Below are 26329 nucleotides of genomic sequence, written 5' to 3'. Positions count from 1 at the left end.
AACCTCACCAGAACCAGACCATGCTGGTTCTGATCTCACACTTCCAGCCTACAGAACTGTGAAAAGACAAAAGTTGTGTTTTTCAAGTCACCCAGACCATGATATTTTGTTATGGCAGCCCAAATGGACGTAGACAAATACCCTCTAGCAAAGTGTCTGAAATGTAGCAAACACTCAATTACTATTTATTGACTGCCTGAATAAGAGGATATTGGAAGTGAATCTCAGACTGTCAGTTCTGGTCATTAGGCTCCAGTGGTCACTGCCAGCCAGCAATGGGGTATGAGCACCAGAGTATGTTGAGAGACAGGCTGGGAAAAACAAGAGAAAAGAATCCAGAGGACAAACAGTGAGTAAAGAAAAAAAAAAAAGCATATTCTTTTTGCTGGTCTTGAGACATGACAGTAGGTCTGAATGCATGCCAGATGTTAGGAAAAAGGGTTGCTAGTTGTGATTGGCAGGGTTCCTGGGAAGTGGACCCTAGATAGGTGCTCCAAATCCTACTCTCTTGGAAGAGGCCACCTGGGGAAAGAAAGCTGAAGGTCACATGTTGTGCTCATTTATTCAAGTTTATTTTATTTAATCTTTCTCCAGTAGATAATACTTCACCCAAAGATATAATTGGACTCTTCCAGGCCAAGGACATATTTCATGAGGAAAGAGCTTTCAGAAGTCTTTCTGTTCTTCTGGACTCAAGAGAAAAGCGAGCAGGGGTGAAGAGCATGCAAGTATGATGGATTTTTCTGGGCAATAGGAAGCTGTAGCTAAATAATGAATCACTGAAATGCAGCCTTTCTCTGGGATCACCCAGGCACGTTTTGAAGACTTGGTCTTTGGTTAAGCTCCAAATTTCTCATACTGATAAACTGTCAGCATCAAAGGGGAGGGGCATGGAAACAAAGCTCAGTAACAAGTATCCTTCTGTTGGTATCCAGGGAAGGACACTAGACTGGGAATCCTGAGATGTATTACAGTTTTGGGTTTTAACCTACCCTGTGATCCTGATCAAGGTTTTCCGTCCATGTACTCTGGTATTGTTGCTCTGCTATTAAGTTTCTGTGACTCTCGATGAGGCAGAAGGTGTTGTCTGTGGCTTCTTCTTTGGCATAGAGGAGAGGAAGGATAAAGGAGGGACTGTTTCTTAAGGGTTTACAGCCTAAAGGATCTGGAAAAGATCTTGACATTCAACAGCTCTCTGAGTCTGTCAACAGATATGGTGATGGTAGGTAGTAAGCATAATGGTTTCATGTGTAAACTATAGGGTACTTTTTGCTCTATGGAGAATTCAGTAATTCCTCTGGGAGGCATTGCCGGTTGCTTCTGGATGCTGTTCCTGCCTGGGAAATCATGGAGAGTAGTGGGGAAGCATGTCCCCTTTATAGATCTGTTTGCAGATGTGTGCCTGATACCAGAAAGGAGAGATGACCTTAGAGTCCTAGCTCCATGATGATGTATACTCGGTTGCACTTTAAAGGGAACAATTCTCATTGTGGAGATGAAGCAATATTATAGAGGCAAGATCACCTAGTATCATGCTAGAGTTTTTCTCACAATAAGCTCTCCCGTCTCACAAAGTTCTATCTTGATCTGCTTCCATTCTTCCAGGGAGGGTAGGAGGAAAAATGTATTTCCCCATTTCATGGATGGGAGAACTAAAATAACAGGGCTTACAACTTTGTCCAAGGTCATGTAACTGGTCAACAGCAGGGTTGGACCTCTCAGCCTCATCCTTTTTGTTGTCATTAGTAAAGTACTATGTTCAACATAAGCTTTCTTTTAGTCTCTGTGTTTTTTTCCTCCTTTCAATAGCTCTGTCTATGTAGGAAGTTGCTTATTGATTTGTACTAGAGTTTCCTTGCGGATGTCAAGGTCAACCAAAGAAACTCTGCCAGGTGAAGCCTCTGAAGGAAAACCAGTTCTAGGGTATACGTAAGTCATCCAGCAACAATCATAATAGCTAGAGTTTGTCAAACCCTTACTGTGTGCCAGGTTCTATTCTCCTTATCTCTGTCCTCTCCATTAATCCTCACAATCACCACATGAGGTAGGTACTAACTTTATTTCTATTTAGCAGATGAGGAAACTGAGACTCAGGGAGGTCAAGTAAGTTTCCCAAAGTCACATCAGTAGTGGAGTTGTGTGGTGTTGACTTGGCTAAATGAAATTGTGTTCTCAGAACCTCCTTTCTTTCTGTGGTCCTTGACTAGGGCTGCCCAAAAGATAAATTTTCCTGGAAATTTGGAAGGTGAGAGTTAAATAGAAGTCTTTACTTTCTAAATGTTATTGTGATACCCAAGATGAGTTCTAGCTTTCCTCACGTATCATTTCTCCATGTCCAGTCTTCCTCCCTACGACCATCCCACCATCAAAGGCCTTAGACCCATCATGGGAGATAGGGCAATAGTCTTCATTGACTTTCTCACTGGCACTCTTTGTGGCCCACACCAGAGCTGGTCTTTGGGCTACCTGATGCCCCTTCAGTCTCTGACTGGCCCCCCATGCCAGTGCTTTAGGAGGGCTGGTAAGTGATTTTTCTTTACATTCCACTCCCTTTCTTGGGAGTTCTTCTCATAATTGTGTAAGGCTTAGTGTTATCTCAATCCCCTTTTCCATAATACCTATGGTGGTTGCTTTCTTGATTGAACTGTGGCTGATATATTGTTGGTGAAATACAGGGGTGGGATTTGAACCCATATCTGGCTGACTCCAAAGCCCACATTAATAACTCCTTATACAATGATTGGAAATGAAGAAAGACAAATTGTGCCAGCCAATCTTTCCAAATATAGATAATGAATTATAGTGATCTAAATAAAAATCATGGCTTTTCTCTCTTGGTGACACTTTTCACCTTTCGCAATTTTAAGCTCATTTGCATTGACAAAAAATGATTCCCAGTAGCCTTTCAAAATCAGAAAGTTTGCCAGCTCTAGTTCTTATTTTGATAGACATTCGCAGAGAGCCAAGTTCTTCAACTGTAGTATCACTGACAATTGAGGCTGAAGGATTCTTTGTTGTGGGGACTGTTCTTTGCATTGCAGGTAGTGTCCTTGGTTCCTACCTAACAGATGCTAGTAGAAACCCAAAATTGTGATAATCAAATGTCTCAGGGGATAAAATCACCCCCATCTGAAAACCATGGGTATAAGGCAACGAATACTGTGGAGTAAGAGGGCAATTTCTTAGAACTGGAAGTCACTCAAAGATTCTCCTTCTGTAACACTCTGTGTGATAAACAGCTCCCTCAGTAGTGCCTTCAGATATTCGTACTGTGAACTCATTTTTTATCCTCTCCATCCTCTCCCTGGTAGACTGTGTCCACCACCTATGAGCGCAGCACCTACCCTTACTGGACCTCATGCGGGTCTCCCAACCAGTCTCCCTGTACGCTCTTCCCTCTTCTCATCCATTCACTCCATCAGAATTTGTAAAAGACACCCCCATACAGTGAGGTTACCAAACCAATACTATGAGTCTTAGAGAGGAGAGGAGGGAAAGGGTCGGTGGGACTGTAGCTGTTTGGAATAACTATCAGCTAAAAGGAGAATAATGAGGGGCTGGGGTTGTGGCTCAGTAGAAAAGTGCTTCCTTTGCACATGTGAGGCACTGGGTTCGGTCCTCAGCACCACATAAAAATAAATAAATAGGGGCTGGGGATGTGGCTCAAGCGGTAGTGCGCTCGCCTGGCATGCGTGTGGCCCGGGTTCGATCCTCAGCACCACATACAAAGATGTTGTGTCCACCGAAAAGCTAAAAAATAAATATTAAAATTTTCTCTCTCTCTCTCTTAAAAAATAAATAAAGATATTGTGCCCACATATAATAAAAAATATTTAAAAAGTAAATAAAAGAGAGAACAATGAAGCGACCTGTGACAAATGTTAAATCTCAGCAGTGTTTGTGGCCTTCATCTTTTCCCTGAACTTTGTGAAACATTTTATGTTTTAAGAAATGGTAAAAGTCTATCAAACAGTTATGACTAACAGTATGTTAAAACAGCAACTTTATCTTTTTAGGTAACACTCATATAGTTATATCAAGGCTAATATCTACTTTTGCCCCAAGAATAATATGCTCCTTTGTATGAAATAAGCAAATCCTGATTTGACTTGGCAGTTGATCTTCTTCCCTCCTCTACACTGGGCTGCAGGGCCGAAGCCTGGAGAGCATGAACAGTCCCAGCTTGTTCCCCTCTGCCTGTTCATTCCCCCTGCTCACTGGGGGTATTGCTTCACTTCTCAGTGATGTGGGAATGAGGAGGAAAAGACACATGTTTTGGCTTAGGTATGAGGTATCCCCCAAATTCTCATGTATGAGAGAATGCAAGAATGAAGAGCAAAATAATTAGATTATGAGAGTTTTTAACAATTAATGGATTACTCCACTGATATTAATTAACTGGGTAGTAACTATAGGTGGGTAAGGTATGGCTAGAGGAAGTAGGTCACTGGAGATGTGCTTTTGGGGTTCATGTTTTGTCCATGTCGAACAGAGTTCTTTCTGCTTCCTGGTTGCTATGTCCTGAGCTTCCTCCTTCTGCCACACCCATCCACCATGATGTTCTGCCTCACCTTGAATCCAGAGCCATGCAGTTGGATGACCATCGACTGAACCTCTGAAACCATGAGCCAAAATAACCTTTCCTTCTCTAAGTTGTTCTTGTCAATTTTTTGCAGATCCTCCCTTTTTTTCCTATGTATGTGACCAGATCTGAGAGAAATTTGCAGGGGTTCTGTTTTTTCTACTGGATACAGTTGGCATCTACTCATCCCAGTGATCTTTGAGAGGAAGTCCCAGTGACAATGTAGCACTGTGGCTGTCGCTTTCAGCCTCTCCATCCCCAACAACTCTGAAAACCCTTAGATGTATTTCCTTGGTTTTCTCTATTTGGTAGTTTTTTGACTTTTCCACTCTACTTTCTCCACCCATCTAACTCCTTATCTGTTTGTCACTTTTAAACCTCAACAGATAAATGGAGTAGGAAATGGAGCACAGTGGTCAGGCTTGAATTGCATTGTATCGTACTATACTCTATTAGATTTCTACCTGATGCTTGTTGCTTTCCATCTGTATAGCTATCTTCCAGTCTATCAATTATTTATCTATTTATTTTAATATTGACTGAGTACTTTCAACATTGAGTTCTTTGTCCCTTGCTTAAACTTACAACATCCAGTTTACACATACAGAAACTGAAACTCAGAAAGATTAAGTAGTTGAGATAATAGAGAGTCTGGTTGGCCATGTTCTTAACTCCTACACATACTGCCTTCTGAGAATGGAGATATGGGTGGCATCTAAGGGTACATGAGTGGTGATGGGGTGGGTGGAAAGAGAAAGTGTCCTGTCTCCTTATGTTTCAAAAGTTAAACCCAGCTTATTTTCTAGCCCTACCTTTGTCTATGCCACAAGTTTGGGTATACATATTAGAAAAGTGAGGGTTGGAAATGAAGGTTTAGCACGCTGTGAACATGCACACAATTCAGCAACCTATTTGGTGTACTCTGGAGTCATGATTTTATGAATATATTAGTTTCCTAGGGCTGCCACAACAGATTACCACAAACTTGGTGGCTTAAGACAACCAGAAATGTATACTCTTATGGTTTTGGAGTCCAGGATCAAGTTGTTGGGCAAGACTGTGATCCCTCCAGGGCCTCTTGGGGAGAGTCTTTCCTGGCTTCTTCTAGATCCTAGTGGCTCCTGGCATTCCTTGGCCTGTATACTAGCATGCTTCCAATCTGCACCTTTATCTTCAATTGTTCTTCCTCCTGGTGTTCTTCTTCCTTTGTGTTTCTGTGCAAATTTTCCTACCTCTTCTCTTTTAGTAAGGACTTGTCATTAGATTTAAAGTCCACTCTGGTATAACATAAGCTCATCTTGAGGTCCTTACCTAAATGACCTTGGAAAAGTCCCTTATTCTAAATAAGGTCACATTCTGAGGTTCTGGGTAGGCATACCTTTTGGAGACCACTATTTAATTCACCACAATAAGTTTATAATGCTAGATAAGTTTCTACAACCATGAAATATCATACTGTCATCGCTCTTTCACATATGATGTATGTGGATGGATGCGAGGCCCAGCGGACCATGTGCTTCTGCAATCCAACAGAGTCAGATGACACTGAGCTGCCTTGATTCCTTCAGCGCAGCCTCCTGTCTATAAATAAGTCTATGCACTTTACAAAGCTAATGTGTCTTTCAAAGTATTCAGGCTTTTTGAAGATAAACCTTAAAAATGGGAAAATTGAGCTCAATATGTGTGAAAGAACCATATCTTCTTCATGGGAAATCTGGAATACACATTTCAGAGTGTAAGAGTTTTATACAGAGACATGAACACACAGCAACTAAGTGAAAAATCATTGCTGCTAATATGCCCATCCTAGGGACTTGCTCTATTTCCCAAGCAGTTTCATGAAAAACTTTCTCTCTGAACTGCCTGGGAAGAATCAATACCAACTGGGTAAATCATCACAGCCTACGCTTCTGCTGGCAGAGCTGGGGAGGACTGCTTGTTGAAGTGTCTGTCAGGACTAATGAGCACTTCCAGCAGGGTTTGCTCACCTTTCCTCTGACCAAGTTCAACTCACATTTCACCCAAAGAGGTGAGTCCCAAAGGCTCAAGTTTCACATGTCTAGAGGTACCTGGTCATATTGACCAATTTAATTTTTGGTTTCTCAGGAAATAGCACAGATGCCCATTTGTCCCGTGTTTGTCTTTTGGCAACGGAACATACTCAGTTTAGCTCTGTAAACATGTCCCCAGCAACTGCTTGGTGTGGGGTGCCATGTTTGCAGAGTATGGGGTAGCCCAACCCTCTGGGGCTGCTACCTGGGGGACCCAGCAAGTAAACAAGCAGAGACAGGAAGGTAAGGGCTATTGCATAAGACTGGACAGGACTCCATGGCAACCCACGTAGGCATTGATAAATGTTTTAACATTTTTTCTTAATGCAAATGAATTAACATTTCTGATTTTTTAAAAAATAGAGATGTGAAAAAAATTAAAAAAGAAATAACATTTGGCCTATATCTACATCTATGTGCACCTTGTATCTGGGCCTGTGTCTCTGCATGTGTCTACAACTTTATCTATAACTGTATACACAATAGGCTTTTTTCTATAACTATAGTTTAATAACAAGATCATTCTGTGTATGTAATCATGTGTTTTGTTTTTATATACTTGTTTACTTAACAATATTGCCATATTTCCATATTACATGTATTCGTCATCATTTTTACGACTTATATATTATTCTCTTATATGGACAGAACTTAGTTATTTAACCGGCCTCTTACTAATGTGAATTTCATTTTATAGATAAATATGCATGAATCCATAATTTTGTCTTTTGGGGAAAAAAATAAAATCGAAGTCTCAGGGATAAAGTGAGCTGTATGTATAGAGCTTTTGCCACAAAGGAGTAAGGAAATTCTCCTGGGTTGAGAAGCAGAAAGAGGAATAAGAAGATGTGAGGATGTGACATTGGCATGGGGGCTTCAGGAAGGAGCACACTGTGGCGGTCAGTAGGTGGACAGGAGAGGTAGGGCAGTCTATGAGGAGGGAAAAAGGACAGAGGCTGGTGCAAGGTGTGTTCAAGGAGTTGGAAGTGAGGCCCTGGGATAGCAGTGTGGAATGTAAAATAGTGCACACAGAGCTAAGGAGTGCGTTCATCATCCCAAGGGGCCAATAAGTCTCCACGGAGAGAGAGCATGGGATGCAGCACTCTGAGTGTACCTGAATCTCCAGGGTTTTATGGTTCGAAGTGCGCACTCCCTGGCCTTTCCTTCTGGAGGAAACGTTCATCCTTTCTCTTTCCCTTTGAGAATCTTATGCAATAAGAGACGTGAATGATAGGTAATGTTGCCTATAGTAATAGCATGGAGTCAGGAAGAGGAGAGAAGAATCATCATTAGGGATGAAAGGGAGCTGCTGAACATGTCTGGGTAGAGGCGGCAGATTCCAACTTGAGGACGAGTCTCCTGCTTCTCCAACCCTCTGTGGTGAAAGACTGGCTGTTTGCTTCCCTTTTTTATGTATCACAGATGGATAGTTTTAGATGGTATAATAAAAATGAGTTATTAGAAAAAAGAAATAAAAATGTACCAAATGTAAGCACCAGTTTTTAATTATTAGTCTCATCAGACATAAAATTGCTTGTCAAATTGCTATTAAAGTTTCAAATGCTGCTCTCAGTCTCTGTTCTTACGTCATCGCAGAGCTGTTATCCACGGTTGCTGATGACCCTATTTCAGGAACTCTGGGTAGCACAGGTGTAGTCTGTACGTGAAGAGAACAGGTTAGAGGGAGAGAGACCATTTAGAAGGCTGTTTGCAATATTTCAGATGACAGAGAGCATATCTGGGCTCAGCGGAAGATAAAAGCAGGGGTTTGGAAAGAAGGGAAAGACAATTAACAAGTAAGGCATTTGCTTTTACTTTGGCCATTTAGTTTCATGCTTAAAAAGTACTTTCTGGGTTATTTTCTTTGCTTTCTCTCTTGCAGCTACATTAAAAAAAATATTTTCCCTAACCATTTGGAAGGTTTGTATTTATTTTTAGCACTACAAGTAGCTTTTACTATGTTTTGCAAAATAAAACTTAAGAAAGCCCTTCCCTTTCTCTAAAATGAGAAATGTTAAACATTTTAACTTCTTCCCAGCATCTGTTTTTCACTACATGACTTTTGATAGTGTCATTTGGGGATTTATACTTAAATTCATGCTATTAATAAATTCTTTTTTAAAAAAATATTTATTAGACGCAGAGTCTCTGATTTGATATCTAGCTCCTTGATCCACTTTGAGTTAACTTTTGTGCATGGCGAGAGGAGGGGATTCAGTTTCATTTTGTTGCATATGGATTTCCAGTTTTCCCAGCACCATTTGTTGAAGATGCTATCCTCCCTCCATTGCATGCTTTTAGCTCCTTTATCAAATATAAGATAGTTGTAGCTTTGTGGATTAGTCTCTGTGTCCTCTATTCTGTACCATTGGTCCACCTGCCTGTTTTGGTACCAGTACCATGCTGTTTTTGTTACTATTGCTCTGTAATATAGTTTTAAGTCTGGTATCGCTATACCGCCTGATTCACACTTCCTGCTTAGAATTGCTTTTGCTATTCTGGGTCTTTTATTTTTCCATATGAATTTCATGATTGCTTTATCCATTTCTACAAGAAATGCCGTTGGGATTTTGATTGGCATTGCATTAAACCTATAGAGAAAAAGTTGGCTCCGATCTACATATTGTAGGGTCGGGCTCCAAATTCCTTAATAGGACACCCATAGCACAAAAGTTGATAACAAAAATCAACAAATGGGACTTACTTAAACTGAAAAGTTTTCTCTCAGCAAGAGAAACAATAAAAGAGGTAAATAGGGAGCCTACATCATGGGAACAAATTTTTACTCCTCACACTTCAGATAGAGCCCTAATATCCAGAGTATACAAAGAACTCAAAAAATTAAACAATAAGAAAACAAATAACCCAATCAACAAATGGGCCAAAGACCTGAACAGACACTTCTCAGAGGAGGACATACAATCAATCAACAAGTACATGAAAAAATGCTCACCATCTCTAGCAGTCAGAGAAATGCAAATCAAAACCACCCTAAGATACCATCTCACTCCAGTAAGATTGGCAGCCATTATGAAGTCAAACAACAACAAGTGCTGGAGAGGATGTGGGGAAAAGGGTACTCTTGTACATTGCTGGTGGGACTGCAAACTGGTGCGGCCAATCTGGAAAACAGTATGGAGACTCCTGGGAAAGCTGGGAATGGAACCACCATTTGACCCAGCTATTGCCCTTCTTGGACTTTTCCCTGAAGACCTTAAAAGAGCGTACTACAGGGATACTGCTACATCGATGTTCATAGCAGCACAATTCACAATTGCTAGACTGTGGAACCAACCCAGATGCCCTTCAATAGATGAATGGATAAAAAAAATGTGGCATTTATACACCATGGAGTATTACGCAGCACTAAAAAATGACAAAATCATAGAATTTGCAGGGAAATGGATGGCACTAGAGCAGATTATGCTTAGTGAAGCTAGCCAATCCCTAAAAAACAAATACCAAATGTCTTCTTTGATATAAGGAGAGCAACTAAGAACAGAGCAGGGAGGAAGAGCAGGAAGAAAAGATTAACATTAAACAGATACATGAGGTGGGATGGAAAGGGAGAGAAAAGGGAAATTGCATGGTAATGGAGGGAGACCCTCATTGTTATACAAAATTACATATAAGAGGTTGTGAGGGGAATGGGAAAATAAACAAGGAGAGATATGAATTACAGTGGATGGGGTAGAGAGAGAAGATGGGAGGGGAGGGGAGGGGGGATGGTAGAGGATAGGAAAGGTAGCAGAATACAACAGTTACTAATAGGGCATTATGTAAAAATGTGGATGTGTAACCGATGTGATTCTGCAATCTGTATTTGGGGTAAAATTGGGAGTTCATAACCAACTTGAATCTAATGTATGAAATATGATATGTGAAGAGCTTTATAATGTTTTGAACAACCAATAAAAAAAAATTAAAAAAAAAAAATTAAAAAAAAAAAAAATTTATTTTTTAGGTGTAGATGGACACAACACAATGCCTTTATTTTCTTTTTTTATGTGGTGCTGAGGATCGAACCCCGGTCCTGCCCATGCTAGGCGAGCGCTCTACCGCTGAGCCACAATCCCAGCCCTTAATAAATTCTTATGTGGCTTATATGTCTCATTTGATGACTGCCTTTGATATATTGGAACCATATTCATAGCATTTAGACATAGCCCATGTTTAAGTGGGCTTAATGTTTACAATAGGCACTTTTTCCTCTTTGTTTGGGCTCTTTATTCTGAATCACCTCTTAAGATGACTGATGAAAGCAATAAGCAAATTGCCAGGTAACCAACTGGTGGTTTGTAATGTGAGGAAACAAGTGACCCTGACCTGGGGTTAGCTGGAATCACACCAAGATTTAGAGCACAGGAATTATTTCACAGAACATTGATATCAGACCAGCCCACTCTGACCATGATGGAGCAGGACAAAGACCACTTTGTGGTCACATCTGAACACTAAACGTGAACATTATCCAAATCCCAGAAATGACCAACTGTCCCCCTACCTTGGCTAATACAAGTGACTGCTTCTTTATTAATTATAGCTTCAGTCTTGGCTATCTTCCCTCCTGCTAACAGATTTACTAAGATACTCATTTGTATGATACTCCTGCTTCCGGACAACATCCAATTCAGACCAAAGCCCTGTACCCTAAATGCTTAACATAAATACAGGTCCTAAAAGTCCTTTCTAATACCTTCTCACCAACTTGCCTCAAGGCCTTCTTGTGTGTTCTACCTCACTGAAATGGTAATATATCCAGCATGATTGTTGAGTTCTGATTCTCTACAGCTGGAGGCATTGATGGGTTGAACTTGAATGATTGCATTGATGGTCCCACTTTGTTGAGGTCTTGTGTCTACCTTCTCTGCTCAGGAGCTTGGTGGCCCCTGCCCAGCCTGAGTTTGGCTCAGTCGTATGAATTGTTTTGACTTAGTGCAGCCATGGGCTGGGAAGTACACACAGTGTTTACTCTGTCTTTTGAACACTTGTGACCACAAGGAGACTGAGCTAGGATAATGGAGAATGAGACATGAAGAGACCCGTCAAGTGGACTCAGATGTCTAGACGTGGCTGCAGACAGATGAGGTAGCCTAGCTCAGATCAGCAGAACTTCCAAGCCAACCCATTATCTTGTAAACAAAAATAGTTTATATCTCATTAGGGTTTTGTGATTGTTTTGCAGCATTATGATGGCAATAGATAACAGGTTCAGTTTACTGTATAAGAATATATTTCTTTTGACAACCTATTTGATAGAGAATTACTGGGTCATACACTTAGCCCCCAAACTTTATAGATTTCCTCCATTCCAGTGTTAAGATTTGATTTTTGCTTTGGGTTAAATTGTGATTTTTCTCTTGGTATCACCAATTATTTACAAGTTGAGTTTCTTATCTCCATCCTATTTACCAATTCCTTTTCATCTTTTTAATCTTTAATTGTATTTTTCTTTTTCTTGAATTCTATTTTTTTCTATCAGTTCCATTTTTGTCTAAGGCCAAAATTAAATCTCTTTTCCTGTCATACTTTCTTTCAATTCTTGTTTCATAGGTTTTACATCTGCTTAAATTATATTAGAAGTACAATTTTTTTTTTACCTGTAATTACTCTTTTTCAAATAAATACTATTTCTTAGTATAGTCAAAGAAATCTGTTCCCTCTCCAGTAATACAAAACTGCAGAACATTTTAATAACGTGTGAGTATACATATATATGTATACACATATTTCTCTATATATGTTTATTTATTTTTATGTGATATATATTTATATATATGTGGTGATATAAACACACGCATACACACACACACACATATTTCTGGCATTTTCAATCAAAGAGTTATGGATTCTTCCTCATTATCTAACACCTAGGTAATGACATCCTCTTTGTATCAAAGTTGAAAGATGGACAGATATATACAGATCCTAAGCAAGTTTCTGTGGTGTTCTGGGCACTTATCTGAAAAAGCTTTCCTGGATTATGAGTTCTTACTTTCTTCTTTTCCAAATATGATAAAGAAATGTATTTGTAAGTAATCTCGAGCAATGTGTAGTTCTTTTGTCAAAGCTGCAGAAGAAAAGTTGCTATTCTTATTTCTTCTGGTTTCTCTCTTTTCCAAAGGCTGCCTAAAATCCCAAGATGCAATGCTTCATTTCCTATTTGCTTCCTCTTGGGGCCAATAGAATAATCATCTTTGATGGACATGGAGCTGTACTGTTTAGTGTAGTAGCCACCAGCTGTCTGTGGCTATTGAGCACCTGAAATGCATCTAGTTCAAATTGAGGTGTGCTCTAAGTGTAAAATACACACCAGATTTCAAGATGTACAAAGATGAAATGTAAAGAGCTCATTAATAGTTTAAAATATTGTTCTATATTAAAATATTTTGAATAAATTAAAATATTCTATTGTAATTCATTTTACCAGTTTTGCTTTTATAAAAATGTAGGTATTAGAAAATTTAAGATTACTTGTCTAGTACAGATTGTATTTCCATTAGAAAAAGCTGATAAAGATAGATACAATAGAAAATGTAGCAAAAATTCATGGTCATTTCAGAAAGTTATTTTCTAGTGAATGCTGGCCCTTTTTCTTGGGCTTGGGAATACATAGGGAAGGTTTGTGGAAGGTACTATCCCAAAACTACATAGATAATGGAAGGAATGAGAAATTGGGGCCTACCTCCTCATTGCATTTAGGTGGAATTATTCCTAAAGTTTGGGAAAATACTAATATGTCTATTTCCACTGATATTTCAATTTTCCTCATTGAAAATAGAGGTGCTATCATGACCTGAAAATCTCTCACTGTGTTTGTTCAGAAGTATAAATTTACATTCCCCTTAAACTCTTTTGGAACAAGCTGTATCATTGCATAATTAACAGAAAAGTTTTATTCATATTTCAGACAAATGTTAGTGGGAATTTTCTTGTGGTTTTCAAGCTAGTAAAATGTTATTTTTTTTCTATTATGATTTTATCATTATTATTAAATTTTATTATTGTTATTATTCATCACATGGAAAAACAGCATTGCATACATCAATAAGGCCAAAAATAAAACTAGCATTGTCCAAGTAGTAGCTGTTTGCCTGCACAGGGGTGAACTGGTGTACTTGGAACAAGGGTCATAGTTTCTTATTGGAGCAACAAGCTGGATAGGAAGAAATGTTTAAGCCAACTGTTTGCTTTCAGTCAGTTTGTTTGACCATATTGAGAAAGGGTATATATATGAATCCAGGAGAAGTTTTCTTTGGACCAGACAGAAAAGACTTGCATTTCCACTTTCTAGCTCATTAGCCGTGTGATTCTGAGCAAGTTCCTTCATTTCTGAGAGTCTCCTTCCTTTGTTTTGTAAAATGAGACCAATGAATTTCTATCCAAAATGGTGGCTAAAAGGGTGATATGAAGTAGCATGGGTTTTAACAGGAGGCACACTTAGGAGAAGGTAGCCGCATTTGAAGATGTAAATATAGGACTATTTTGGGGATTCCCTAATTGCTTCAACTCTGTCTCTAGTTGACGGTGGTAATCATTTAGCACAAGCTGAAATATTTTCTAGTTCCATCTTTTACCCATTTATTTGCACATTAATTAATTAATTAATTTAATTTTTTGTTTTGTACTGTTCTGTTTTGCTCATTCATTCGCTCAACAAGCATTTATTGATTTCACAGGTGTGTTCTCCTGGAAAAGACACTGAGATGGAGTTTGAGGAGGAAAATATTTAATAAGGCCCAACATCTGTGAAGGTAAGAGGTGGGAAGCAGAATTGTGCACAGGGCAAGTAGAACTATCCTATAGGTGAGGGGTCCAGAGCAGGTGTTGCCTATTGGAATTGTCTCTGGCAGCATCTGTACAGCATGGCCATGTTGTTTACTTGATGCAAACGGCCCTGGGAAGGATGTGACCTCCAGCAACGCAAGGCACAGCTGAAGCAGCCTCTGAAGGAGCTAAAAGCCGAAGGCTGTGTGCTGATTACTTTTTGTAGGGCCCATCAGGTCCTTCCTTGAAGAGCATCCAGGTGGCACATCTTCATGCCCACTGCTGATGGCTACTATGCACAGACACTGTACTAAATTGTGGGGCTGGAGTGGTGAACTGGGAAGATAAATTTCCTCATCTCATGGAACTTACATCCTACGCTGGTTTTTAGAATTTTCAGTTGTCTCTATATTTCAAATGAACAATCTTCTTTAGATGGATTGTCTCACCATGAAACCAGAAGAATAGACTAATGTCCTCAGTTATTAATCAGGAGAGAAAGAAAGCCACAGATGTCTCTGTTTTACAGTAACAGAGAATCCTCCTTCTGCTCATTTCCTGCTGATTTTACCAGTTCCACAAATACTTATTTTCTCTCTTGTGCCATGCATACTGTTAAGTACTGGAGAACAACAGTGAACAGTGTACAGTTGTGTAGGGGAGACAGACACACAAAGATATCAGCATTAAATAGGGAATTATGGGGCAGAGACCTAAACGGACTGCTGAGAACACAGAGGCAGGGAACTTCCCCTGGTCTGGGCATCTGGGGAGACTAGAAGGAAGAATATGGGTCAGACAGATAAATAAACTTTCTGCTTTTAAGTAGTTTCTTTCTTATTTCATAGAAAAAAAGAGCAAATCAAAAGTCTTAAACATTTATAGAAGCAATCATGCCAAGAGAATCAAGGTTATTTAATGGGACAAATGGATTTTTATGATTCTTAAATTAAGGTTCTCAAGAAGAAGTTTTCCTTCATTTTGAGACTTGAAAGCTTAAAAGGGTTTCCTGTGGGGCCAGAAAGCCTCACACTGAATGATGCTGGTTCTTTGTAAATGATTTCACTCTCTGTTTTAAACTGCAATCATGCCTGTAAGAGGCCATCTATAAAGAGAAAAATCCGTGCGCTTCTAAATGTTATGTGATGCACAGTCACTTGGCTTAATTTGAGTTCTCTTGAATTGTTTCTTCTTACCAACAGCATTGTGGGCATCCTGGAAGAGGTGGAAGGAAGGCTCATGAGTGTAAATGTGTCAGCCTCTTGCCCCTTAGCAAGTCTCCTCACTCAGTTTGCACTCCTCTCAGTTCCCTTGGCTCCTGGGTGACACCTATTAGGAAACAGGGGATCTTAACAGCAGCGTATTAGAGACTACATCCCCTCCTCACACAATGAAATGCTCATCAAGATCCATGTGCCCAGATTGTATTCGCTAATACAAAAGCTGGAAAACTTTAGTCAAAAGTTCTATCTGCAAACTGGATGAATGGCAGATGGCCACAATATCTTCTCTGAAACTTCTGTATTGGTTAGTGGGATTTCTGTAAATGGTGGCTCCAACCCAGAGGAATATCAAGTGTGGGGAGGGAGTGGAGGTTTCAGTGTGTCAGGGTTAATTTTAACTAGATTGGTATTGAATTTGCCTAGGGTGAGCTGTGTCCATAGGTAACCCACAAATTTGCTGAGTTCAGCGTTCCTTGTGGGCTGTAGAGAAAACGGACTCTCAACCTTTATCCCTGATGGTCTAGGAAGTTCAACACTCTCTTTAATAGTTCTACAACTTCTTTTGGCTTCACATGTTTCCTGGTCATCTCTGACTCCCATTTCTGGCTTTTCCTTAATCTCTGTGGACACTCTTGCTCTGGGGAACACTGGTGTCAGCCTGAATGAGGGTCAGTGGCCCTTCCTCTTGAGTATCTATCTCCTCCCAAACATGCCGGATATTCACTTGTGATCGCTTCCACTGGAGATGTGACAGAGGACAGGCAAGATCAATAATAGTGGATTTCTCTATTCTTTAATGAGACCCTTAATCATGGCTGCACCTGGAGTTGGGTAAGGTGCTCCTCTTTCATCTTTCTCAGCTTTCTTTTTCATTTTCTGTTCCCACCCAAGATTACTGTTCTACTTACCCCCGCTTCTTTTAAATGATTTTGCTCTCTTTGTTTTTTGTTTCCTTCTAACACAGTAGGACCTAACCTTGGGCTTCAGAGTTGAACATATTGAAGTTTAGGCACCATTCTGGAAGCTTCCAATTTAATCAGTTTGATGTGAGACTCAGATAGAGGTTTTTATTTCTATTTTACTATATTTTTTCAAATAGAGATTTTTTTTTAAAGGCACCTTCCTCTGTTTTCAAATATGCAGCCAGGTCTGCATCTTTGCAGACAAGATAAAGCCAGCTCATGTCTTCAGAGATTCATCAGGACTTCAAGAAGCTCTACCACTAGCGAATAATAAAAAGGAAAAACAAAACAAAGCGTCACCTCTGTCTTCTAAAGGTGATGCCAGTCTTCTCATCATATTAATACAAACTGGGAGACTGAGGCTCAGGGAAGTCAGAAAACTGCTCAGGATTGCACAGCCAGGGAATAGTGGGAGCAGGATTCCAATGTAGGTTGGTGAATTCCCAAATCTTGTCCTGCTTTCTTTATTTTCAGTTCCTGCCACTGTACCTCATGCTCAGGGTATTGCTTCTTCCACTCATTCCTGGTTCCCCAGCTCCAGTAGAATCTTTGTCAGTTTATATCAGCATTATGTTGTTCTTTCTGCAAAGAAAAGCTCTCCCGTAGTCTGTAGCCCAGAACATTCTCATTTATTTCCAGAATAATAGCTAACACCGATGAAGTGCTTACTGTGTGCAGGAACCCTGAACTACAGAGACGTCATGTAACTTGGCCAAGTTCACTCAGATTGTAAGAGCAGAGCCCTGACTCAGACTTGGTGAGCTACTCAGTAATATGCTCTAGAATCACCTGAGACCTGGTGGAAAGGTGGCTTCTGATGCTGTAGGTCTGGGAGGAGCTGAGATTCTGCAGCACTGACCAGCTGCCAGCCATCAGTGTCTACTCTCAATACACAGATCTTGGTGGTGTTGCCTCTGTTTTTCACATTTAGAAATGCTGGGGGCTGAGTGCAGTGGGCTACATTTCTTTGCAATTTCTGAATTTTTCTTCCTTAGTAAATGGACTGGGGCATTCTGGTCCAGAGATCCCAAGAGTACTACAAGGTCATAGATTTCATTTAACATTAATTAAATGAATTAATTAAAAAGCAACCATTACTCAGATTTAAAAAATGAGATTCCCCTAGGAAGGGCAGTAAAGATGGATAATAGGCAATGTGATGTAGTGTTGGGAGGTAGGATAGGACATTTGATGTCAAATGGTGACAGTAGATGTATTAAATTCTGCTCTTTTGGCCCTTCTTTTATTAATTTAGGGAGAAATCTACTTTGGCCACCCCCAAGCTTCTGTGAAATGCAAACTGCAGAGGGAACTTTAAAGACAGCTCTAACAGTTGCAGATCAGTCCACAGCTCTTTTACTGAAGACAGTTTCTTCCACATGATTTTTTTCTTTCTTTCTTTTTTTAGCTGCCATTCTTCATTTTGATGTTCAAATTCACCAAAGCTCTGTGACTAGAGCCAGGGTGATTAGTGCTGGGGGAAAGCCACTTATCATGGGAGCCTGCTGCTGTGGAGAAGGGCAGGGACACCCATGCTAGGCAGGGCATGGCCCGCCAGCCAGGGTAAAGGAAAGAGTTTCATTACATGAACAGGCAGCCCTCTGATACCCTCATGAAAGCAACCGGCGTTGAGCACATCGTACACTATGTGGAATACTTAATTACAGAGGAAACTTATGGGTTCCAGTTGACAGAATAATCTAATCAATATTGCTTACTCCAAACTCTAATTTACTTGTCTTACAACTCATTAAATTTGAAATATTATTGATTTTCAAGTAGATGGCTTAGAGGATAAATAAGTCCATTTTTTTTCTTGGGGGCCTTCATTTGAGTTTGATCTGTGGACCTTCAGGCAAGGAAGCTCAAATCTCTTCATTAGGCAGTGTTTGCAAAATAATCTCACTAGACATACTCCACTGGTGCAAATAATTTGCCAGGACCCTGTATTTCCCAGTAACTGTTGCTGAGTGGGCTATTTTCCTGTTTCTGATGAGACTCTATCCACCGCAAGGGCCAGTGAATTATATGATTTGAGGAGACACTTCAGAGTACATACTCCTCTGAAATGCAGTTTCTTTGTATTCCACAATTCAAAAGATATGATGAACTTTCATATTCTACTTCCCTTAAAAATCTGGATCAGATTCTATTCTTTCTTTTATCCTTCCTTTTTTTTGGTGGGGGGTTGGGGATGGAGGGGGAACTGCAGGGGATTGAACCCAGGGCCTTCTACATGCTAGGCAAGTGCTCTACCATTGAGCTAACCTATACTCTCAGCCTTAGATTTCCAAGCCTTCTGCATTTTCTGGAATCTGTCAAGTCAATGGCTACTATTAACCATTTGCCTTATCCAAATGCTAAAGTCAATGGGTGAATTGGTGTGAAGGCAGGAATGCTCAAATGTATTAGACTTAGGCTGAGGTAGCATTTTTAAATTTAATTTTTAAATAGGTACCCATTGAAGTGATTCAAAATTTCAAAATTCTAAAAAGCTCTTCAGAAAAAATAATTTTCAACTCCTGCCTCCCTATCTCATCCTGTTCTCTGCCTCATTCCTTCTCTTCCAACAGGAAAATACTATTTTTGTTGTTGTTTCTTTGTAACCTGCTAGAGTGTCTTTATTTTTTCCTATTTTTATAAAAGATAGCATATTATACACACTGTTCTGAACCTATTGTGTATTTCATTTGTTTTTTATTTACTGGGATACTTGGGAAATTTTCCATATCAATACATAGAAAATACCATAATTAAAAAATCCTTGATAACTTTCCATCATGTGTAGATATTATAATTTATCCAATCAGTCCTCTATTGTGGACCTTTGGAGCCTTTGAAATGTTTTGCTATTACAAGGGAATGATCAGGCACATAGATACACAAGTGCAGAATGACTTTGTATATAAATCATTTTGCAATTATGCAAGTATATATGTAAGAAATAGGCCTCAAGGTGGAGAGCTGGCTCAAAGGGCACATGAAAACCATTGCCAAATTGCTCTCTGTGGTATGTCTTGTCCATTTTTGCTCCCACCAGCAATGTATGGAAATCTGAGATGGCAATTGTGATTCACTGCTAAGAGCCACAGCCAAGTAATATGATGCATGGCATTTTTGGTTGAAAGGTGACGCCAGCAAGCCATTGAGATGATATGATTATGTTAAGATCTGCATTCATATGGATATTGGACTCCTGCTGTCCACCTTGGCCTGCTACGGGACTCCTGGAGAGTTCCCATTGGTTGGGGAAGTGCTGTAGGAGGGAATTCCGGAGGAGGGACTTCCTGTTGGGGTCCTGGAGAACGCCTCGTGTGTTGATCTGCTTATTTCCCGGTAGCGTACGGGGGCATTGGTGGCAGTTTCAAAAATAAAGTTTGTTCCTGCTTGAGTGGCTTGTGATTTTGTGCCCAGCCAGACTGCGGCAATTCACCTCTGTAAATGCTTACATTTCTAGGTCAGAAACTACACTAGTCAGGATTGCAAACAACAAAGGCACAAAGGGTTTATTGGGATAGATAGAAGAAACAAACAAACAAACAAACTGGTGCACAGATATTGGGAGGATGAGGGAAGTAAAATCAGCCAACGACTTTCTATGTGAACCATCTTGTGAGAATTGTGCCACTGGGCATGATACCTGTGGCCTCTGGTCATCCTTGTGTTACCCAAGGACCCCCACCCCTGACCTTGCCCTTCCACAGGATACAATCTCTAATCTCCCCAAGAGGTGAAATAGGAGGTAATTTGGCTTTTATAGGGTTATAAGGGAGGGGGAAAGGGTAGGGAAACTCTGTTAGCCTCTCTTTGCCTCCCGGCAAGAACACTGTTGAGATGTAGGGCAGCCAAAATAATGTGCACTATGAAGACAAAGTTACCTCTCCATTTTCCTTTTAATTTGGGTACATGCAGAGTTATTTTCTTGGATTTTGCAGGATTAGGACCCGTATTTAAAAACTCTTCTGGCTTTAGGACCTGAATTGGACCTAAAATCTGCTACTGTACCCAAGATGAGATTAATGCATCTGTTTAGGACTCAGTCAGGGAGTCTACCTCATTTATTGATCACCTTCTGCATGCTAAGCAAGCAGACTCTTGGCCAAAGATTCCGAGTCAGGAATTCTCCCAGCTAATTCTGCTTCTGCTCTTCTGATCAGTGGCTTAGCCTTGGGCAAGCCATTCTTCTTAAGCCTGTTTTCTCATCCACGAAGCAGCCATGATAATATTGACCTACTTTCCCTGGCTGTTGCAGGATTCGTTAATTGATAGCTGTAAAGAACTCTGGAAAGCTTTAGAACCTTCCCCACCTTTGTTTCCAAGCCCGTTTCCCCTGCAGCACCCCTGCCACTTGTGATCTAATTTGGACTGGCGTGTGGAAGGGAACAGATGAGGGGCTGGGGCACAAACATGGCTCGTTTTGTATTTAAAGAGTGGGCTTGAACCAACCAGGAGGGAAGGCAGTTAGCAGTTAGCAACTGTTAAGGTTTCCATGGAGCCCCTCCGCCATGGGTCTAGCATGCAGGGATCACAGAAGCACAGATGCCTTAGTTCTAATTGCTTTCCCTGGTTGTCATCCTCATACATAAATAAATTAGCAGCCCAGTCCTTGACTCTGATGGTATGAATGGCTCAACCTGAGCAGCTGTTGCAGAGTGTCTCTGATATTAATCACGCACTCCTTTCGATGGCGGTGACCTTAAGGTGAAAATGTCTTGCTCTCCTTCTGGCAGCTGAGCAGCAGTCAGCCTGGGGATTGTGTGCAGTGCACATTTAGGGGAGAAGGAATCTACAATTCTTATCCCAATTATAATCACAATAATAACATCTTTATATCGCGTTAGGGTTTACAATGCATTTTCATGTTACTAATCTCCAATGGGCTTCGGCAATGCTGGGAGGCAGGTAAAAATGATTATCTCCTCTTGTGTCTAAAAATCTCAAATTCAGAGAGGTCATCAGTCCTAAGTTCCTCTAGCTGGAAAATGAAATCTTTTCCCCATCACACCTAGCACTCTCAGCATTTTCCCTTTTTTTTTCTTTAAATGATAACTAATTATATCTAGTTCTTCCCTTTGATGTTGGTGTGAATTGACTCAGAAATGTTAAAGGGTGCACATCCACCCTTGATGAGGTGCTCACGAAATGCCATCTTTCTATTCTAAGTGAGTTACATAGAGGCAGAAAAATATCATCTGATCCTCACTCAACTCTACCAGGTAGGTTATCATTGTTCTGCTTTACAGATGAAACATACTGAGGTTCAGAGAGATTAATAACTTGCTCAGGGACACACAGACAGTCTGAGCATTCAAACTCAATTCTATACAGCTATTCCTAAGGGGGAAAAAAAAGAAAGAAAGAAAAAATCCCAGGAGCTGAGGGTCCAGCATTGCCACTGCATGGGGCAGAAGATGGCTTCATTTCTATGATTTCAAGAGAAGAGCTCTTAACTAGTGTGATGGAAGTTGTGGGTGTTGGGGTAGCAGCAGGAGGAAGTTACAGGTGTTGGATGAACATGCTTCACTTAATCCCACCTCTGTCCTGGCCCTGCTGCCTGCTGTGACTGGGCTGTCCCCATCCACCACTCCTTCCCTGAAGGCAGGCCTGGACTGCTGCCTTACCAGGTCATCTTGGAATTCAGCCCAGGTTGGGACTCTGAGTTGGCTTCCTTTTGTACTTCTTATCACAGTGTCTGGCTTCATTTATGTGCCTAAGTCTTTGCCTACTGTCCACGGCTCCCCTCATGCCAGGGACACCAGAGGGAGCTCAGCAGGCCCTACATCATGGGGGGAGGCAGAGACCCTTGCAGAATATACCCTCATCCTTCCTGTAGGAGCAGTTCTAGGAGGCCTTTTGCAGGCTCCTTGGACAGTTCAAAAGAGTGAGCCAGCTGTTCACAGTGGCAACCTGATGCACACCTTTACTTTGCCTTTTAATTTTTCCCTTCCCTCTATTACCCTCTTCTGCTCCCTAGGATCACTTTCACAATAAACTACCTGTGCCCAAGTTTCCAATCAGGTTGTGCTTCTGCGGGGAATCCAAACTCCGAAATGGTCTTTGGAGCATTACTCACACTTACATCTTCCCATCTGGGGGCAGAATCGTGTGGTACTTAGGACCTGGATTTTAATTTTGGCTTCTGTGTGACTCTGGACAGGTCAAAAATACTTCTCTGAGACTGAGTTCATTATTTGTAAGATGGGAGTTGAAATAATCTCTTTCTTGTGGGGTAAAATTTTGTGTGTACCAAATGAATGATTATATGGAATTCAGCAAATGCTGATAATTCATCTGTTGTTGATCCAGTTCTCATATGTTGTAGTGATTTTAAGCACCTCTACCCACCCAAACTCCTTCACCTAATATCTTGTGGCCTTTGGTTGGGTTTCCTAATCTCTACCAAGAGGCTAATTTCCCAATCAGTTTCAGTTTCATAATCTATTCAAAGAGATTAAAAAGACTGGCTGAATCGGGGACTGTGGGAGTTAATTACTGGGTAAGTAGCTAATGCATAACCTGGAACATAATGGTACATGTTTAGTTAAAAAAAGAGCTTTTAATCAAAACAACAACTGGTCCCAGCTAGACTTAATGGCTTCCTCCTTTGAGTTCACTTTATACTTCTTTGCACTTCCAATGGAGTTATTCTGCATTTCTCTGTCCCTCCTCTAAGACTACAAGGGGTAGTGTGCCATTTCTCCCTCGACCAGCTGGAATGCACCTTGACTCAGTGGCGGGGGCTTCAAGAGTCACATTAGAGAGTCCAAACTTTCAGAAGCCATTTAGACCAAATCTCTCCCTAGATGAGGAGACAGTGGCTCCAGAGTTTAGTAGACATTACCTAACATTCATTGGCAATGTCCCGACCAGGCAGGGGTGAGGCACATGAGATGTGGTGGAGAGGAGCTGGCCTCATTTGGCCAGTTGCACTGAGGCTCTTGTCAAAACAGCTTTTCTTAGAGAAGGCAATAGGGTTGAGCTTGAAAGGGGGACTCTTTACTCACCAGTTTTGGCAAAAGATGCTCTTCCTAGGAAGCACCCAAGGCTTTCCAGATCATTTACCCAGCCGTGGCTTTCCCTGTCAGCCAGATTCAGGACATTCAGAGTAACAGGAAGGGCACCTCTCGGGGAGCCTGGCCATGGGGCACTCCTAGGGACTGAAGGGTAGAAACAGCTCTCTTTGATCTTTTCTTCCTTAGTTCCAGGCATGACTATATTCGGCCTCGGTCAACTAAGGGTGCACATGCCCTGGGAAGAAGGTGGCCCTAATGTGGTTCTGTAGCTGGAGAGGGCTGTGGAAGTGGGATGGGGGTGGGGGAGATGGGTAGCATCTGGCAGACAGCAGAGAGCTGTCATCTGCAGAGAAGCTTGGGCATCTCTTTAGGGCTGAGGAGGAGAATTGGCTTCTTTGTTATCTGTCCCCTGGGTAGTTGAGCATCAGCCCCCCAAATGGCCCAAGCTCATGGCTGGAGTGTTGGCCCTGATTTGCCTCGAAGGCTCCAAGGGAAATTTGTTTCCTCTCATTGTTTCTTGCACCTCCATCCCCTTCAAGCACACACTTGCCAGCTAACCCCTCTGTGCTGATTTCAGAGGAGGCTAACATTTTAGTGGTAGAGGGAAATGGAAGTCAGAGGTGGTTCCTGAGCTGGGGATTGCTGTGTTTGAGGGATTGCCTTCCCATTTGGAGGCAAAACTGGGAACTGTGTAGGGCCCTAGCTGAGACCTAATGCAGCTACTTTGTCTCTGAATGTGGTGGAAACATGGGATCGGAACATGGCTAAGAGGTCATCTCCTCCACACACCTCTACCATGCAGGATTCCCACTTAATGCTTCACATGTGGTGACAGAGGCTCCCTCCCTCCAGAGATATCCTAACCAAATATTTCTACCCTGCCCTGATCCCATCCCACCTCTGTAAAACTAAACCCAGTCCAGCTTCTTCTTACCCACCTGGCCTCTCTTTACTTTCTTTTACCACATTTCCTTTACCAGGTCCTGTTTACAGGTTGGTGTTGCTGGACCATGGTTCTTGGGCTTCTTTTTTGATCACTGACTTTAACTCCCTTATGCAGGTCCATGACTTCCAGGTCTATGGTGCCATTCCTCATTTCTCTGCGTGGTGCGTATCCTTTATGCCTTCAAATTTGCATGCCAAAACAGACTGTGTTAACTCCTACGTCAAACTGCCCTTTCTCTGCATTCCCTAGGTCAGTGAATGCAATCACCTTTCAAAGGGATTGATGTCGCTGAGTGTAGTCCCAAACAATCTCCAGCACCCCACACATACCTGTCACCAGAGGTGCTTTATAATTTCCACTTGTCCTCTGAACCAATCCCTTTCTTATCTTCTCTACCGTAGCTTCAGGAGGCTAATTTCTGGGACTGTATCATTTAGGATCTTTTGCTCCCTGGTTCTGGGTTGGTTCAGTCAAAGGGAAGTTCTGGGAAGAGAAAGAAGTAGATCCATTTATTCTTCTTGCTATTTCCCTATGAGGCTGTGGTTTGGCAGGGACTGTGTTCCTCCCACTAGGCCCTGGCTTTGGTTGGACAGCTTCCTCCCCAGGGGTTCAGTTCTTTCTAAATTCCAACAGCCATTCATGTCCTCACCCTTTCAGGTCAGGGGTGGTAACAGCTTCTTGTGTTCTTAGTCCTGGTGTGTGAGCGTCCATCTTGGTGCCTGTGACTCTGCTTACAGCTCCCTGTGCATCAATCCTTCAGTGCACTCTCAAGAGCTCTGTCTGGAGTGTCTCTACAGAATGCTGCCGGGCGTATCTGACTGTGCATGCCATCCACGGCTCTTTCATTTGTATTTCTCAAATCTAACCTTGACTATTTTAAGGAAGAGGAAGCTGGTTTTCTGAAAGCTAGTCACAAATGGTTCTGTGAAATGGTTCCACCCACGTTTCTCATTATTGCTGCGGACTTGACTCTTGGTTGTTTTCATCTGCATGCTTCATGTTGATGGTCCTTATACTTTGGCTTTGTTTCCTGCCTGGGAAAGATCATGACCTTTAGAATTCCCTGTAGTGGTTGAGGACTTTAAATTTCCTACACAACATTGATATCTACTCATTCTCTTGGATTTTGCATTTTCTGTAGTGAACAAAGTATGGAACATGTGCCATCAAGACTGATTTCAGGGGTGGGAGGATCTGTGTTTGGTTTAATGCTCTATTGTCACTGTCTTTAAATAATTTTTTTTAAACTCAGGATTTAACCCAGAGGTGCTTTACCCCTGAACTATATTCCAATTCCTTTCTATTTTTATTTCGAGACAGTCTTGCTGAGTTGCTTAGGGACTCTAAATTGCTGAGAGTGGCCTTGAACATCCTCCTGCCTCAGTATCCTGAGTCACTGGGATTACAGGCATATGCCACCACACCTGGCTTGAAATAATTTTTAAACAGTTTTTCTTTTGCAGTAGATCTTGCAAATTATGTCAGTATTCCTGTGTAAATATTATACAGGTTATTTAGTTCATGGGTAGACACAGTAATGAATGGCCCTGAATCACACAAAGAAAGAAATGATTTCCTTATAATTTGTCTTTCAATCCTTTGATTATTTCAAGGAAAATGTTTTATTTTTGTGTTCACATAACCTTTATAGCTCTCTTGATACTTGCTAATTCTCTCCTTTTCAATGGAGAGAGTAGGGCTCAGATTCTGTGCCTTTATGGGCACATAATATTATCATTTTGCTTTCATGATTACCTTCTATTTATGGCAAATGATACTACTTTT

The 26329-nt window shown here is 41.1% G+C and overlaps 1 long non-coding RNA gene across 3 annotated transcripts; it reads right to left on the bottom strand.

The window, feature by feature from the left end:
* Positions 1–8113: 8113 nt before the first annotated feature.
* Positions 8114–25310, bottom strand: LOC124087537 (uncharacterized). 3 transcript variants are annotated; one of them, XR_006850114.2, is made up of 4 exons: positions 25194–25310; positions 24874–25027; positions 23590–23742; positions 8114–8290 (listed from the first exon to the last, which is right to left on the bottom strand). It is a non-coding gene; the product is annotated as an uncharacterized LOC124087537 (long non-coding RNA). The 3 variants fall into 3 exon arrangements; XR_006850116.1 differs by lacking the exon at positions 25194–25310 and adding an exon at positions 24537–24722 and having other exon boundaries at positions 24874–25059; XR_006850113.1 differs by lacking the exon at positions 25194–25310 and having other exon boundaries at positions 24874–25059.
* Between the last annotated feature and the right edge of the window lie 1019 nt (positions 25311–26329).

Source organism: Marmota monax, unplaced genomic scaffold (assembly GCF_021218885.2).
Source record: "Marmota monax isolate L192 unplaced genomic scaffold, Marmota_monax_Labrador192_F-V1.1 WCK01_AAM20220418_F8-fsc00021, whole genome shotgun sequence".
Taxonomy (NCBI): Eukaryota; Metazoa; Chordata; class Mammalia; order Rodentia; family Sciuridae; genus Marmota; species Marmota monax.
This window is presented reverse-complemented; position numbering and strand designations above follow the sequence as displayed.